General features: G+C 39.0%; 2 protein-coding genes across 4 annotated transcripts in view; both read left to right on the top strand.

The window, feature by feature from the left end:
• Positions 1-14,581, top strand: part of Cdc6 (Cell division cycle 6) — a 324,753-nt gene that overhangs the window by 155,982 nt on the left and 154,190 nt on the right. The gene's annotated exons all lie outside the window — the stretch shown is intronic.
• The window catches only part of LOC135709550 (putative ferric-chelate reductase 1 homolog), a 135,022-nt gene that overhangs the window by 1,972 nt on the left and 118,469 nt on the right, over positions 1-14,581 (top strand). The gene's annotated exons all lie outside the window — the stretch shown is intronic.

Genomic DNA, 14,581 nt, shown 5'->3' with positions numbered 1-14,581 from the left:
TCGGCAACTTTTTGGGGGTGCAAGATCTGCAAGAGAATATCGAGAACATTTGGATTGTTTCAATTTCCATCCAAGCCCTGTTTCTTTCAACAGGTTCACCGTATGCTGAGAATTCCAAGTGGGCTTACGGGGAATTTCTAAGAGCATTTCAAAGAAATTTTGAGGAAATTTAAAGGGCATTCTTAAAAATTCCCAAAGAAAATGCTGAAGAAATTATTCCAAAGTAATACTGCGGAGATTTTTCAGGGAATTATGATAAGAGTTTTAATTCCTGAAAGAATTTTAAGTCAAATTCAATGGAGAATGCTAGGGAAACTCTGAGTGTCATCGAACGAGAATTTTGATATTAATTACAAGAGAATTCTAAATTATTTTCTGACAGCATTTCAAGAGAATTCTGGGGATAAGAGATAATTATGAGGACAATTGCGAGGTAATACTAAGACATCGATTCTCAACGTTGCCTCACCATACAAACAAACTCGCTCTACATTGTTTCTTTTTAGGTGCTTTTCAATCAGAGGGGGTCGTGAATTCCAGGTTGATAATCGATGTTCTAGGAGAATGCTTAGCCATTCTGTTGAATAATTTGATGGAAATTCTTAGATTAATTTCTAGGGGATTTGAAGACTATTCCAAGCAATCTTCATTCTAAAGATTATACCTCTAAGATCATGCTATGGAAAACGAGCACTGATAGTTATGGCTTACATCATGCTTGGTATAGGGTCTCCCTTCTTCTTAAACCGTTTGAACGGTTCTACCAAGAGAGATCTGAGGAACAATTCAAATAAATTTTAAAGAAAATTATGGAGACATACATTATGCAGCCTTCCGAAAATATGATTAAGAACGATGTCGTTCAAACACTAGATGACGGTTCCACTTCCACTGAATTTTATACATCTCTTCCATTCACATTACCGATTCCATGTACCAAACTTCCACTACCATCATGATTTTTGTTTTTTGCAACGATTATGACATCGATTTATCTCTAACAATGATGCAAATGGTTCATAAATAGTGTACAACAATTCGATTATTTCTGTCCCAGCTCTTTGAATTTACCACGCCAAATGGTGGGCTTGAGCAGTGCAGGATTAAGCGAGCATAATATTGAAGCAACAACTGTGTACTGCTGTTAGTGCCTTATTGTTGATTCTGCATAGGTAATCACAATGATTATTCTCTATAAGATTATACTATTACAGACAATGTGGTTAACCGGAATACTTAGACATACTAAGCCCTTTATCAGCCAGTTGATTTGTGGATTCGTGCTAAGGTTGAACAAGTCTTGTTAAGTCTTTAATTCAAGTGGCTAGTTGGCTGAATGCCCTACTAACCCAAGTAACACATAAAACATCTTTTGAAAAAGAATTAGAACGGATTGTTGTATAAATGTATTATAAGAGATGCAGAAAACATCCTACGTTATATATGAGGTTTAAAGATGTTTTCTTCATACTTCTTCGATTCAACATTTTCCAAAATAGTTTTCTTTTGCTTTTATCTTTAAATGTTATTTGAACGTGGATCTTACTGTTTTAATACCCCTATAAAACTTGTCGTATACAAAATCAATCCAGATTGACGTAAACATTGACGGTGCCATTGAGCCGGACTGTCTCTTCATGCAGTGATTGACAGTTTCTTATGATACATTATAAATATAATACAACTGAAAATGTGCAGGTTGTCTTATAAGGAGTTGAAAATACGTTTAAATAACATTCTGGCAATTAGATGTACGCTTTGCTACTAACAAAACGTCTTCATAACGGATCGAAGGTGTGTTGAACGAGAAAATAATTTTCATGCCTTTGGCAAGAACATGATAGATACTTATAACAAACCTTTCATCAAGCGGTGGTGGTCTAGTTAGGTAGAAACAAGTCTACCACGCCAAGGACCAGTGATCGAATCCCATGCTCAAGATTTTTTTATTGTTTTTTATTTGTCGCTGGTTTTTATGATGTTTCCAAAACATGTTATAAGACCACTATTTAGTTGTATAAGCTCCGCGTCTTGCGCTTTTAGGTTGTATAAATGTATTAAATGATGTATTTTAAAGTATTAGTGATTCTTTGCGTTAGTCATTACAAAGTATTTTCAACTTCTTTCTCCGTGTTGCTTGGAAATACATGTTCCTGATACATCTTCTCATAGCAACTACCTTGCTATACACAGCGTGGGTCATTTATAAATGGAACATTAACAATGCCGTGTGTTTCGGATTTGGATTAACAGGTCGATTTTCACTCATATATTTAATATATTTTTTCCAAAAAATTTTACAGAAAAAAACTTCATCGTAATCTCGAAGACGTTCCGGAACTTGTCCGGGAACCGGCTTATTAACCCACACACACATTCATCGTCCACCGTTTTGGTAATCCTAATCCACCACGTTTTCATCTGAGTGGTGATTTTGATCGCTTTACCACTTACCTTCAGCATCCATTCATGATTGCTTAAAATTTCTCAGTTGGCCTAAACTGGGGAAGGTTGCGTAAGTGGATGTCTTTTGGAACAAAATGAACTTCTTTGACCTCGTACTATCGTAGCACATACAACTGTAATAACAGGTCGCATAATGTGGTCAGAATTTGAGAGGGACCTCGGGGAATCGAATGAATGGCAATATTTGGTTCTGGAGACATTTCGGTTTGTAAAGTTGTAAGCAGGGTTGATTATCGATAACCATCGATAACTTCTGCGTTAACATATGCAATGAGAATTTTAATTGCAGAAGTTAACGCTAAAGTTATCGACGGTTATCGGTAGACAACCTTGGTTGTGGGTATATTGTCTTATACATGATGAAAACCTTAGTCTTCTGGTTGCATCTACTGTCTGATTAGACTGGCCAAACACGAAATTCGTGTTCCAATTTTACACGGCCCTAGATTTGTTCTTTTTGGTGAGAAAACCATACTCTGAAAGTTTCAGCTCATGTGGTTGCAAGATGAGCAGACATTTTTAGTTTGAATTTTGTATGGTGATACTGGATAAAATACATGAAAAAATGACACTTCTACGCCCGTTCGATTGAACATTCAGAGAGTGGTTATCTCACCCAAAGACACGAGTCTGTGAAAAACATGAACTTTTAATTGTTAGTGGTAATGTAGCTGATACGTTGCATAAGCTGCCTGTATTTTGTTGCAATATATGAACAAAATCCTTATTGAATCAAGCTAAGAGTGTATAGAATCATAGTAGGCATTGGTTGTCAGCATAAATTAATTTGTTTACATCATGGCTTCACCGGAGCAAGCACGTTGCAATTCGATCCTGCACGCTCGAAACGAAAATCGATCATATTCCTGGGCAAGAATTTTGTACCTCGGTTGACTCGAAGGGAACCCCCTTAAGAATGCAAAATAAAAAAAAGTCTAAATTCCCCAAAAAGTTCCAAGTCTGGCAAGCAATCTGCTGTTGTGGGCTGAAAAGCGAAACTTTCGTTACTTCTGGGACCATGAACCAGCAAATTTACCAGGAGGAGTTCATACGGAAGAGACTACTGTCTTTTCTGGAGCAGCATCAGATGGATTGCCTATTCTGGCCGGGCTTGGCATGCTGCCACTACTCAAATTCCACCAAACAGTGGTACAGCGAAAAGGAGATGAATCCGGCCAATAATCCGGAACTAAGGCCAATTGAGGAAAACTTGTCAATTGTGAAGCACATACTGAAGAAAAAGGGTGGAACTGCAATTGACCTGAAGATTTCAAGCGAAAATGGAATATAAAATAAATAAATAAAATTAAAAAAGACTTAAACAATGGTCTTATTATAAGGATCATCAATAAACAAACAATAAGGAGGTTTATGATTGATTTTTAGAACAGTTTTATGAAGGGATAGAGTACTGCATTGAATTAATTGAAAAAACCAACCCCGTTATCGTCAGACTTTAAAAGATTTTTAAAACAGCAAAATGTTGAACTACCAACCAAGAATGTGTTGCACTATTCTATGCTGTGTTTAAACTAAAAAGATTTCTTATTGCCGTTATAAAACCGCGATAAATCAGAGTGAAAGCCAAAAGGTTGTTGAATTGTTACTTGGGTGGTAGAATAACATTATTATATAAAAATCGGCTCCTCTTTCATTTCATAACAATTGTTCTAGATCCCCCGGTAGAACATTTCCATATAGCCTCATATGGAATGGGTGAGCCCAGGCTTTCGTTTGGTAGGTGTTTCAGCGATACTGATTTTTTTATAATAAGTTTTTTCATAGACACCATGGTTAGATTGAAATTCCACAATGGAATAATCTTAAACAGTTGTCTACAAACGGGCTCGATAATTGTTTTTATTCATATTTCAAGACGAAAATTTGGTATGCAAAATTATACTTGTGAATCCAATGACGTTTCAATATGTTTGGACGGAATTGAAACTCGTTTGCCGAAATTGCAATCATTCACCGTTGTAAGGTTTTCAACAAAATAACGAACGTCACATATGGAAAGTTAATAAATTTAGAAGGTATCTTTCAATGAAAAATTCCATTATTTGTTCAAATCCATTTGAAAAAGAGAGGTAGAGGTAGAGGGATGTGCTCAGTATAACATAAATCAAACCTTAAATCTATAAGTATTTAGTATCAAGACCATTGATGTGATTTACATTGTGCATTAGATACACAGGAATATGTTCCCTTACTACAGGGAAACTAGTCACATAAAAGATTTTGGCCATCAGTCGTTGGGAAAGTATTACAAGATGGTGATACAGACTGTGAGCATCCTGAACATATTCCGTGCAAAGGGATCTTAAAGAGCGTTAAAGTGACTATAATAAAAAAAATCTTTGATTAAATGTTTTAAAACTTCAGCATCTTGTTTCTAATTCTTCTGTTCAAGTTTCAATGAAAAAAAATCGGAGGTTCATGCAAGTTCCATAATATTCGTGATTCAATCACAGTTTTAAAAATTTCTCAATGATTAATAATTATTGATTATTAGTGATAAGCATTTAGCTTGAATTTCAAGATATTTTTCATCAATACTTAACTGTCATCACAATGAAGTAATTAGTTAAGATAAATGGTTAATGATTTCTAAAAATTTTATAAATAGAAATTCACTTAACGCTCTGGTTTCAATACCCCGTGTCTAGTTAAAATAATACACTATGTATGATCCTCTTTACCTACATGAGCATGATTGACCGCCCACGGTTGCTACTCTGTTATTGCCAGATCAGCTGTACTTACACAGAGAACCAATAGACGATGCTTGGGACTGGCAATCATCCTCAATGTGTAAAAACTGGTGATTTCTAACTACCAATACCAGCGCCAGCCGCACCCGAACGCATGTCAATAAAGGAATGGGTAGGAATGTGTTGACGTGACACTCGCTTTGATGGAAACCGAGACATTCTCTGCACATTCACGAGGAATCACTGGGATGTTGGATAAGAGGGTAGGGTTTGCAGCAGGATTCGTTTTGGTAAACGATAAGCTGAATTGACGTCCTAACGATAGGAAGGGGCTATTGTATAAATAAAGAAAAAGGAATGATCTCACTTAAATAACCAAGTGAAGCTGCACCAACAGCAACTGGCCTCCTCGTAGACTTTCTTCGACCCATCGCAGGTATCTCCTTAGAACACAGACATCAACATTCCGGATCCAGATCGTCGATATATAATTAATAAAATATAACAAATAACAAACAACCTCGCTTTTAGTCACTCAATTTCTTTAAACTCAAGCTATATATAAATATTATAATTGCATGGTGTGGTTGAACTCAACTTTGCCTATTTAATGAATCTACAATTTAAGTAAAGAATCAATTTACTAAATAATCGAGGTTAGGCTAGGTTATCTTTATTAGCGAGACTTTCAGCCAGAGTCTGGTTCACCTCTTAAATAATCGAGGTTATTTGAGCATACAAGAGTTATAAAAACAAGTATCAATGAATAATTCTTGAAATAGCTAAACTCTGCAAAGGTAAAACAATTAAAAAAAAAACATTGACCTAATGTATGATGATATTCAATTTATTATCTGGGAAATCCAAATTCTGAAAACCATAGAACGAAGGCTGATAAAAGTGAATCATTATAATATTAATCTAAAAATGTTCCATGATCGAAGAGCTGAAAATAAACTTAAAGATTTAAATCAATGATTCCAGCCTAAACGGAGGACTCGCGAACACAATAAGCTCCCTCATCACTCTTAATCCGAATCTGATTAAATAAGTATTTACAAGTATACAAATAAATATATCAACAAGTAATGTAATTTTCTCTCCTGGAAAGGTATGATCCTCTTTACCTACAATGGATTAACTGAATCTTAACACACAATCATCTGAATAGAAACACATTGCTCCGTACTTCATATCAACATGCCGCTTGAGTCTGTTTTTATGAAGAACACTGTCAATCATTGAAACCTCTAAACAAATGCTTTCCCAACAGCACCATATTGAAATAATAGCAACATGCTGAACAATTGAAACAAAAATTAATATTCGGCATCCGATGTATGCTGCTACCAAAATAAGAATGTAAAAGTTCAGCGACAATTAGCACGTGCTCGTACCAAACACAATGGCCCAGTTTTCCAAAAATGCATTCTATGCAGCTCGCAAACTTTAAATGCCACTGTTACCCGCTCCAAACAGCATTCAGCAAATATCACATCACCCGGCACGTTTTTGTCGAATAATAGAGTGCAACCATCTCCAGCTTAATGGGTCCCAAACCACTTTCTTCCTTCGCTAAATACATCCGCTAGCCTCGTATTCATAATGAGCGAATAAAAGTGCAATTAAAATTTGCAAAACGCTTCATTTTATGTGTCATTTACACCTATCCACGCGACGCTCAAAACCTCGCACTTTCGCTTCGCCGCGTGTTACCGAACAGAAAATCCACCTCCCTTCTCCCCGGCCCACATGTACCACCATATGTATGGAACCCCACTGTGAAATAATTACTACGCACGGGAATCCAACCTGTTCGCGTACCTACCTATTCATAGTCAGTGTGTACGCAATTATGTGGGTCATTTGGCAAAACTTGATTTTAACAGAAATTGGTTGCCCCTTGCATCGAACCAAGCAACTTGACTTGACTCAAGGTTCAGTGAAGTTCCTCGTCACCACCACAAAGTCAAACCACAAAACAGCAACGCAGTGATCATGGGGACAAATTCCACTTCATCGTGATCTACGCCTCCATCAATCTACTACGGCAATTCTACAGGGTCGTTGCTGTTAGATCTTGGGCAATGACAAGTATTTATTTGCGAGTATCAATTAGGCAGAGTCTTACCACTTTTAGCACCTATACCAAGTATCAAAATCAAGTGCTCACGCCTAAAAAGAATCAACGCCAAATGATTGCTCTGCACTACTAAGTGAATGAATGTATGTTGTCTCTAATATGCGTTCATCTCCCTAGCAGCCACCTGTGAAACCTTGGCCCTACGACCACCGAACTCTGGCAGTTGCTAACTTCTTGTCCTACCCAGCAATGCAGATAAAATCGTCCATTTATTTTGTGTGCCGTGTTCTTCCACCTCCACAGCCTCTGTTGTCTCTGATGCCGACGTCGACGGCAGCGGCAAATTTAAATTGCTTACTGGCAAAATTTATGACATCGCACCTCTATAAATCCGAACAAACAATGACCTATTGTTACGTATCGCATCGCATCGTGGTATGCTCTTCACCCCTAGTGGACCCTGAAGAGACCACGTCAAGAATTGTGTGTATCTCCCTTCACCTCCGAGCCAGAAAATAATAGTGATGTTTTGCTCCGCAGAGCCAGTGCGCGACTTAAAAAGTGAAACCAACAAACCAGTTTAGCCCAAGAGGCCAGATTGAGCCCCCAGACTCCATGTCGGATTGCTTGGGGTAAACCTGTTGATCGGATGGAATGCCCGCGGTACCGTGGATGCACAGATTTCCGATTTAATGCTCTCCACTGTTTTTCACTTAGATTCCACTGAAGAAAACACGATTGAACAACTGTCCGAAGTTTTCGTCTACTACGGTACGGAAAATATCAATCCGACCAGACACGACGACAATTTCGAGCGAGTCTCGGTAACAGGTTTATTTCACCTTCTGACTCGGATCCAGTCCATTCACTGCCTGGTGGATTTCACTGCAATAATCTATTAATGAGTCGCGGACCCATTTGGATGAAAGACAGTGTAGTTTCTAATTGGATCGGTCTTGCAGCAATGTATCTAGGAACACAAAAATGCGAAATTGCGTCAATTTTTGCTCTTTATGTTCATGGAACGCACTTGTGATGCAAGTGCGTTCTCTGTCGTTGTATAGCTGTTTATGTAACGTTGAGCGAACGACTTGTGCGACCTTCTTCTGGGAGTACCGCGTAGGGTGCTAAGTGATACTAACCGGTATTTTCTACGCGAGAGTGAGTACTTAGAATGATTCGCCGATTACTGCGATGAATGATTGAAACATTCTGTTTTGTCACCCGTTTCGAGGTGATCATTTGTAAAAGCAGTTCTCATATTGTCGCTAGGACGGCATGTATTGTATGAAATAGATTTAAATGCACCTTTTCACCCATACTTTGATATTGATCGCTATATTTGATTTGATTAGAATTTGAATTGATAAGATTGATCCGTAACTTGCTGTAAATTCACGCTTTTTTTAATTAGTTGAATATTCAAATAGGGGGAGCATCCGAGCTTCTATTGGCATTTTCTCGGCATCACGCACACATATGTTGTGTTTGTTTGTCAACATTTACTTGCTGCTTGCTGCTCTTTCTTTTCCAATTGACAGAATTGTCCACAACTGTTTGAAAACGATTTTACAACGCCCCAGGTGAGTGTAACTATTGTCGGCAACCTCTTTTTCTTCGGCAACCTTCCCATTTGAGCTACATGTTAACCAGCTGTTCTATTATTGGGAACTCGAAATTAGCAGTATTTTGAAGTGTGTATATTTCATTTAAAGAAAAACATGTTTGCTCAGTTGTAAAAAAGGTGATCAAATTGAATCTGATTGACTGAAGAATCGATTAAATAGATTCAACAAGGTGTTTGTAATGGGAAATGGGTGTCGAAGCCGTAATTTACCCTATTCAAATTTCTTTTTCGAAGGTTAAAGAATAATATGGGGTCAAATTTGTTAACAAAATCACACCTCTACCACACCACCAATAATTTTGGAGATTAATTGTATGTGCTTTCAGCAAACAATGAATCATTATTAAATTAAATTAATGATATTTTATATACTTACTGGGGCTCAGATAATTTCAGGATATCAGATTTTTAATAATTTCCATTTTTTCTTGGCAGTAAGCAACCTAGTAGAGACATGTTTTAGACATTTAAAATTCGTTAGAATATTTAGATTGTACAAACATAAACATTTATAAAGCTATCCAGTTTTGTACTTGATACCGTGTATCCAAATTCTTTCAGAGATTTAAAATATACATCGACTAACAAAATTTTTATTCAAATTTGTATGTGAACATGGGTGCATTTAGCAGAAGGTGAGAAAGAGTTAGCCTCAAGCATGGAAAAACTCGTTAACTCGTGCGACAAAAACAAACTACCCATCTTCGGTAGCTAAAACAAAATGCTGAAAGAACATAAGCTTTGTTCAAGCAAATGGCTCTGCACGTAGATTGGAAACTGTCGACAGCAGTTAAACGAAACAGGTGGAAATCTAAAGGAATATGAAAAACATTCACTTCGATTGAATGCGTTAAAACGAAAAGTTTACGATCTAAACTCAACAAGTTAGTCTGGTTTTGGCATCGTCATAGAACTAGTTGACATGATTTTTACGTTATACATTCATGTTTGACTGCTACAAAAATATATTATTCTTTAACATATGATGTAATGTTAAAGCTTTCTAACATATTCATTTATTTTTATATAGACAATGCTCTTTCCCGTGTTGCAAACAAATGCACTTGAATACGTTTCAGAATCTTTTTCTTGGGCTTTATTGTGTGAGACTTTACGCCGCTTCTCAACTTAGTGATCTTTGATCACTTCCACAGTTGTTAATTGAGAGCTTTGTAAGACTGGACCTAGACTGGACCGGGAATCGAACCCAGCTGTCTCCAGTATGGTTTTGCCTTTACCGACTAAGCTAAAGGAGGCCCCAACGTCTCAGAATGGTAAGAAGAATTATTGAACAATCATCGATACGAATCGATCATCGATACGAATCGATGGATCAGCTAAAATCAATTATGGTTCAGTCAGTGTAGCGTTGAAGTGATCCATAATGGTGGGTGATCCATAATAGTGGGGTCAGCGTACCCAGAATTGGACACGACACGTTCATCTGCCACTTGTCGCTTGGTTCTACGTTAATCGAATTGGACAGTGAAAACGAACAAGATCGGACGACTCACATAAAGCGCCTCTGGCTTTTAACTCAGTAATTCCAGGCATTGGCGTATACAAAAAGGAGGCGCCACCTCCCAAGATCTAGAGCTAACCTACCCCAGAGGCTTGTAGAAAAAAATACCGGGGCAATCTATTTTTGCGAAATTTTTATATTATCTCAAATAAATTCTGCTGCGACTTTTAATTTTTTTAATTAATTGCCTTGTTCACGGCTGAATATATTTTTGTGTGAATTTTTTCATATAATCTCAAATAAATTCTGCTGCATCTTTGATTTTTTTAATTAATTGCCAGTTCACGGCTGAATCTATTTTTGCGAAATTTTTCCATATTTTCTCAAAGAAATTCTGGAACAACTTAGATGTTTTATAACGTTTTTTGTAGATGTTTTCATCGTTTAACTTTTTTGGTACACGCAAACGTCTCATATAAAGGTGGATTCTCTTTATTCGTTTTGAAGATAGGGGAAATGGATGTAATGTCGGCCTATATGCCCCTAGTTTGGGCCCATACATAAAGTCAGCAATCGACTAAATTTTCAATAGTGCCCAAAAATATCCATTAGTACCGCCCCAATGACGCGTTCATCTAGATAAAATTGATAAATAGCAGATTTTTAGCGATGGGCCCAATCTTAGATCCATAGGCCAACATTAGAGCCATTTCCCCTATGTCTTACATTTTTTAAACTTTTGAAATTCTGCGAAGAAGTACTAATGATCTTCAGAGAACTTTAATAAAATCATAGTAAAAATCCATGAATATAAGCTAAGTTCTATAAAACTTATGCGAAGGTTCTGGTACTTTAAAAAAGTTTCTTTAATTCAATTCAATGAACTCACATAAAGCAATCCTAAACCAAATCCATTTAACTTATCCCTGAGCATCTATAAAGTTCCCTAAATTTGAGAAACGTTCTGTGAATTGGTGGAAAGTTGCGTCCACTTATACGAAGTTTTTCGAACTTATACGATTAGTTTATAGTTTACAAAAACTAGGGCTTAGATCTTAATTTGGGCGTACTAGGCACAACCCGCTCTTTGCCTCAATTTTTCATGCGGATTTGTTCACAAAATATAATGTTTTTACTGGTGGCAAATGGCTTCTAAATTTATTTAACCGTCCATGCGTACCACAAAATTTGATAAAAAGTAACAAATTGTTGAGATATTGTTAAAAATCCAACACTACTTTTTGACCCAAAACTCGGCCTACGGATTCTAGTCTCGGCTTAATGCTTTGAAACGCCATTGAATTAACTTCGGAATTTGGTCGGAGCACTTCTTTTGTTTTTGATAATAATGGGTGCAAACATTCATATCACACGTTCTTATTGACTTCGTTCGGTAGCTTTTGAACTAAAGTATCGTACGAAACGCACTGTCGCCGATACCCCTCGTTGCGGCGAATTGGTGGTGAACCAATTGACTGAACCCTCGCGAGCGAAACACCGTTGTCGGGCGAAGTGAACGATAGAAGTAAACAAACAGAACAATACGAGGCGAGTTAGTCAGCAAAATTGAAGAAAACTTGATAGTGCAGTGAGATAAAATCGAGACGTTTTTCCCACCTAAACGGTTTATTCAACCCTTGCTGAATTTGCCACGTAGTAAGTGGTAACTTAGATATTATTAGATTGAACTGGAATCGTCCTTCCATGGCAAACGTTGACCTGAAATAATCTGTAAAAGAACACTGAAAATGTAAGATAATTATTATATAATTACCTTTGTATCACCACTAACATAACGTAATAAATTACAGCTTTGAAGCTGCTGAGTACGCAACTAGAAGAACGGTGTTAGTTCCGACTTACGGGAACATTTCTTCAAAGATTTTCATCCTGAGTCGGATGATTGTTGCCCATCGGAGGAAGGACATTCCGCAACAGTAGACGGCCCACTGTTGAAGACAACTAGCCACAACGAGTTTGGACTTGGAGTGCAGCATAGAGTGCGGGCAGTGCAAATAAAGTCGGTATCTGTATTTGATTCTGTCACCGTCACCGGTTGCGAGCTTTGCTGTTAGTTGTAGCGAGTCGTCAGGGAAGTCTTGAAAAGCTTAGGATAGTTAGGTCGATCTCGAGATGTCGGACGGAACCGAAATGAATGTCAACATTAATTCGGGAAGCAATGATAAACATTGCAGAAAGTGCAATCGTGACGATGTCAACGATGATATGGTGTGTTGCGATGAATGCGAATCGTGGATACACTTTCAGTGCGCGGGTGTCAGTGAATCTATTGCGGAACCGGATAGGAGTTATAAGTGCAGTGATTGCCTGGCAAATTGGGATGGTGCATCGAAGTCTGCTGTATCATTCAACGAGTCGTCTGTCAGCAAAAGCAGTCGAGTGTCGCAAAAATTGCAGCTCAGCCTACAACTTCTTGAAGAGCAACGGAACTTGAAGAAAAAGCGAGCGGAAGAAGAATGCAGGAGCCGAAAACTGGAAGAAGAAGCAAAGTTGAAGGAAATGGACGACGAACAGGAATATCTGAGGCAGAAATACCAGCTGTTGATGCAGATTGGCGATGAAAAGGATTCGTCGAGTAGGAAAAGCGGAGTCAGCGTGAAGAGTAGGCGTGAACGGATGGAGAAATGGCTTAATAAGGGAGCCCAAGTGGACGGAACTGGACAGTCGAAACCAACAACGCCTGGACATAAAGCTACCCTGCCGGTCCCAACTGTCAGCCAGGTGAATCCTGAAATCCAAGTGGTATCAACAACAACGGTTTCGTCGACGATAGGAAATTCGAGCAATTCAGTTCCACTGAATCTGGGTATGCTGTATTCGGATCCAACGATTCCTGTTCCCGGCGGCAACGTCACAGCTCTGGCGAAGTCCTACGAGTCCTTGGTAGTGCAAACTATACCAGGAAGCACATCGTCATATCAGCCCACAATTTCAACGATTCCAGAGACAGTAGTGGCAACAGCTGGTGGAAGCTTGATCACGTCTGTAGTCGCTGCACCTGCGTTTACTTCGTCGATAGTGTCGACCGTGCCAACAGTACCAACGATTCCTACAGCGACTTTGACAGGAATAGAAAATCCGCCTATCAGTCTTGGTATTGCTCCGGTCTACTCGTATCCTGGAACGAGTACAATGCTCTCGAGTACAGCTGGGATGATTCCGTCAATGTCGTATGGTTTGAGTGGAATCTATGGAAATCCGCAACAGTATCCGGCTCCAGTCACGGCATGTTCGTTACAGCAGTTGCCGAGTTCGATTTCGTCTAATACAGTACCAGCAGTTTCTTGGAATCCACCTGTTCCTTCCACGAGTTGTTCGTTCCAGTATCCAACTTTGGCCAATGAAGCCTTACCCGCAAATCCACTGTTGCTCGCAACCCCAACCACTTTTAATTCGTTTCCGGGAATTCTAAACAATCCAAATGTTTTTCCCGGGAACTTAGCATCATTTCCGTACCCAGCCACAACTACTGCGTTTCCAGTTACAAGGCCGGAAGTAACGCCCTCAGGAATACCAACATCGCGGGGAAACTACGGGACTAGGATCAGTTCTTCAGCCTGTTTGGCAGGACCAACTAGTGCCCAATTGGCAGCCCGGCAAGTAATGCCACGAGAGTTGCCGAAGTTCAGTGGGGATCCCGAGGAGTGGCCTATCTTCTATAGTTCATTCAAGAACACGACGGAGGTCTGCGGATACACGGATGCCGAGAATCTAGCCAGACTGCAGCGTAGTTTGGGAGGATCAGCACTGGAGGCAGTTAGAAGTCGACTGCTCCTACCCGAGTCTGTTCCGTACGTGATGGAAACGCTGCATAAGTTCTACGGAAGACCAGAGATACTGATCAGTTCTCTTCTGAAGAAGGTGAGGAACGTGCCGCCACCGAAGTCGGATAACTTAGGCACCATCGTTGTTTACGGCTTATCGATTCAGAATCTCGTCGATCACATTATTCTGGCCGATCAGCAAGCGCATTTATCGAATCCGATGCTGCTACAGGAGTTGATCGATAAATTACCCACCTCGCTGAAGATGCAGTGGGGGACCTTCAAGCAAGCATTCGTACACGTCAACCTGGCGACGTTCAACAGTTTCATGTCGGGACTAGTGAATCTAGCTTCCGAGCTGAACATCGGAGTGGACTCTGCGCAAAATCACCACCGGCAGCCCAGAGTGGAAAAGTTGAAACAAAAGGAGAAGCTGTTCACTCA

This window comes from Ochlerotatus camptorhynchus, unplaced genomic scaffold (genome assembly GCF_037179485.1).
Source record: "Ochlerotatus camptorhynchus isolate MF236.1 unplaced genomic scaffold, CSIRO-AGI_Acam_v1.1 ptg000035l, whole genome shotgun sequence".
Lineage (NCBI taxonomy): Eukaryota > Metazoa > Arthropoda > Insecta > Diptera > Culicidae > Ochlerotatus > Ochlerotatus camptorhynchus.
The sequence above is the reverse complement of the archived record's forward strand: the minus strand, read 5'-3'. Positions and strand labels throughout refer to the sequence as shown.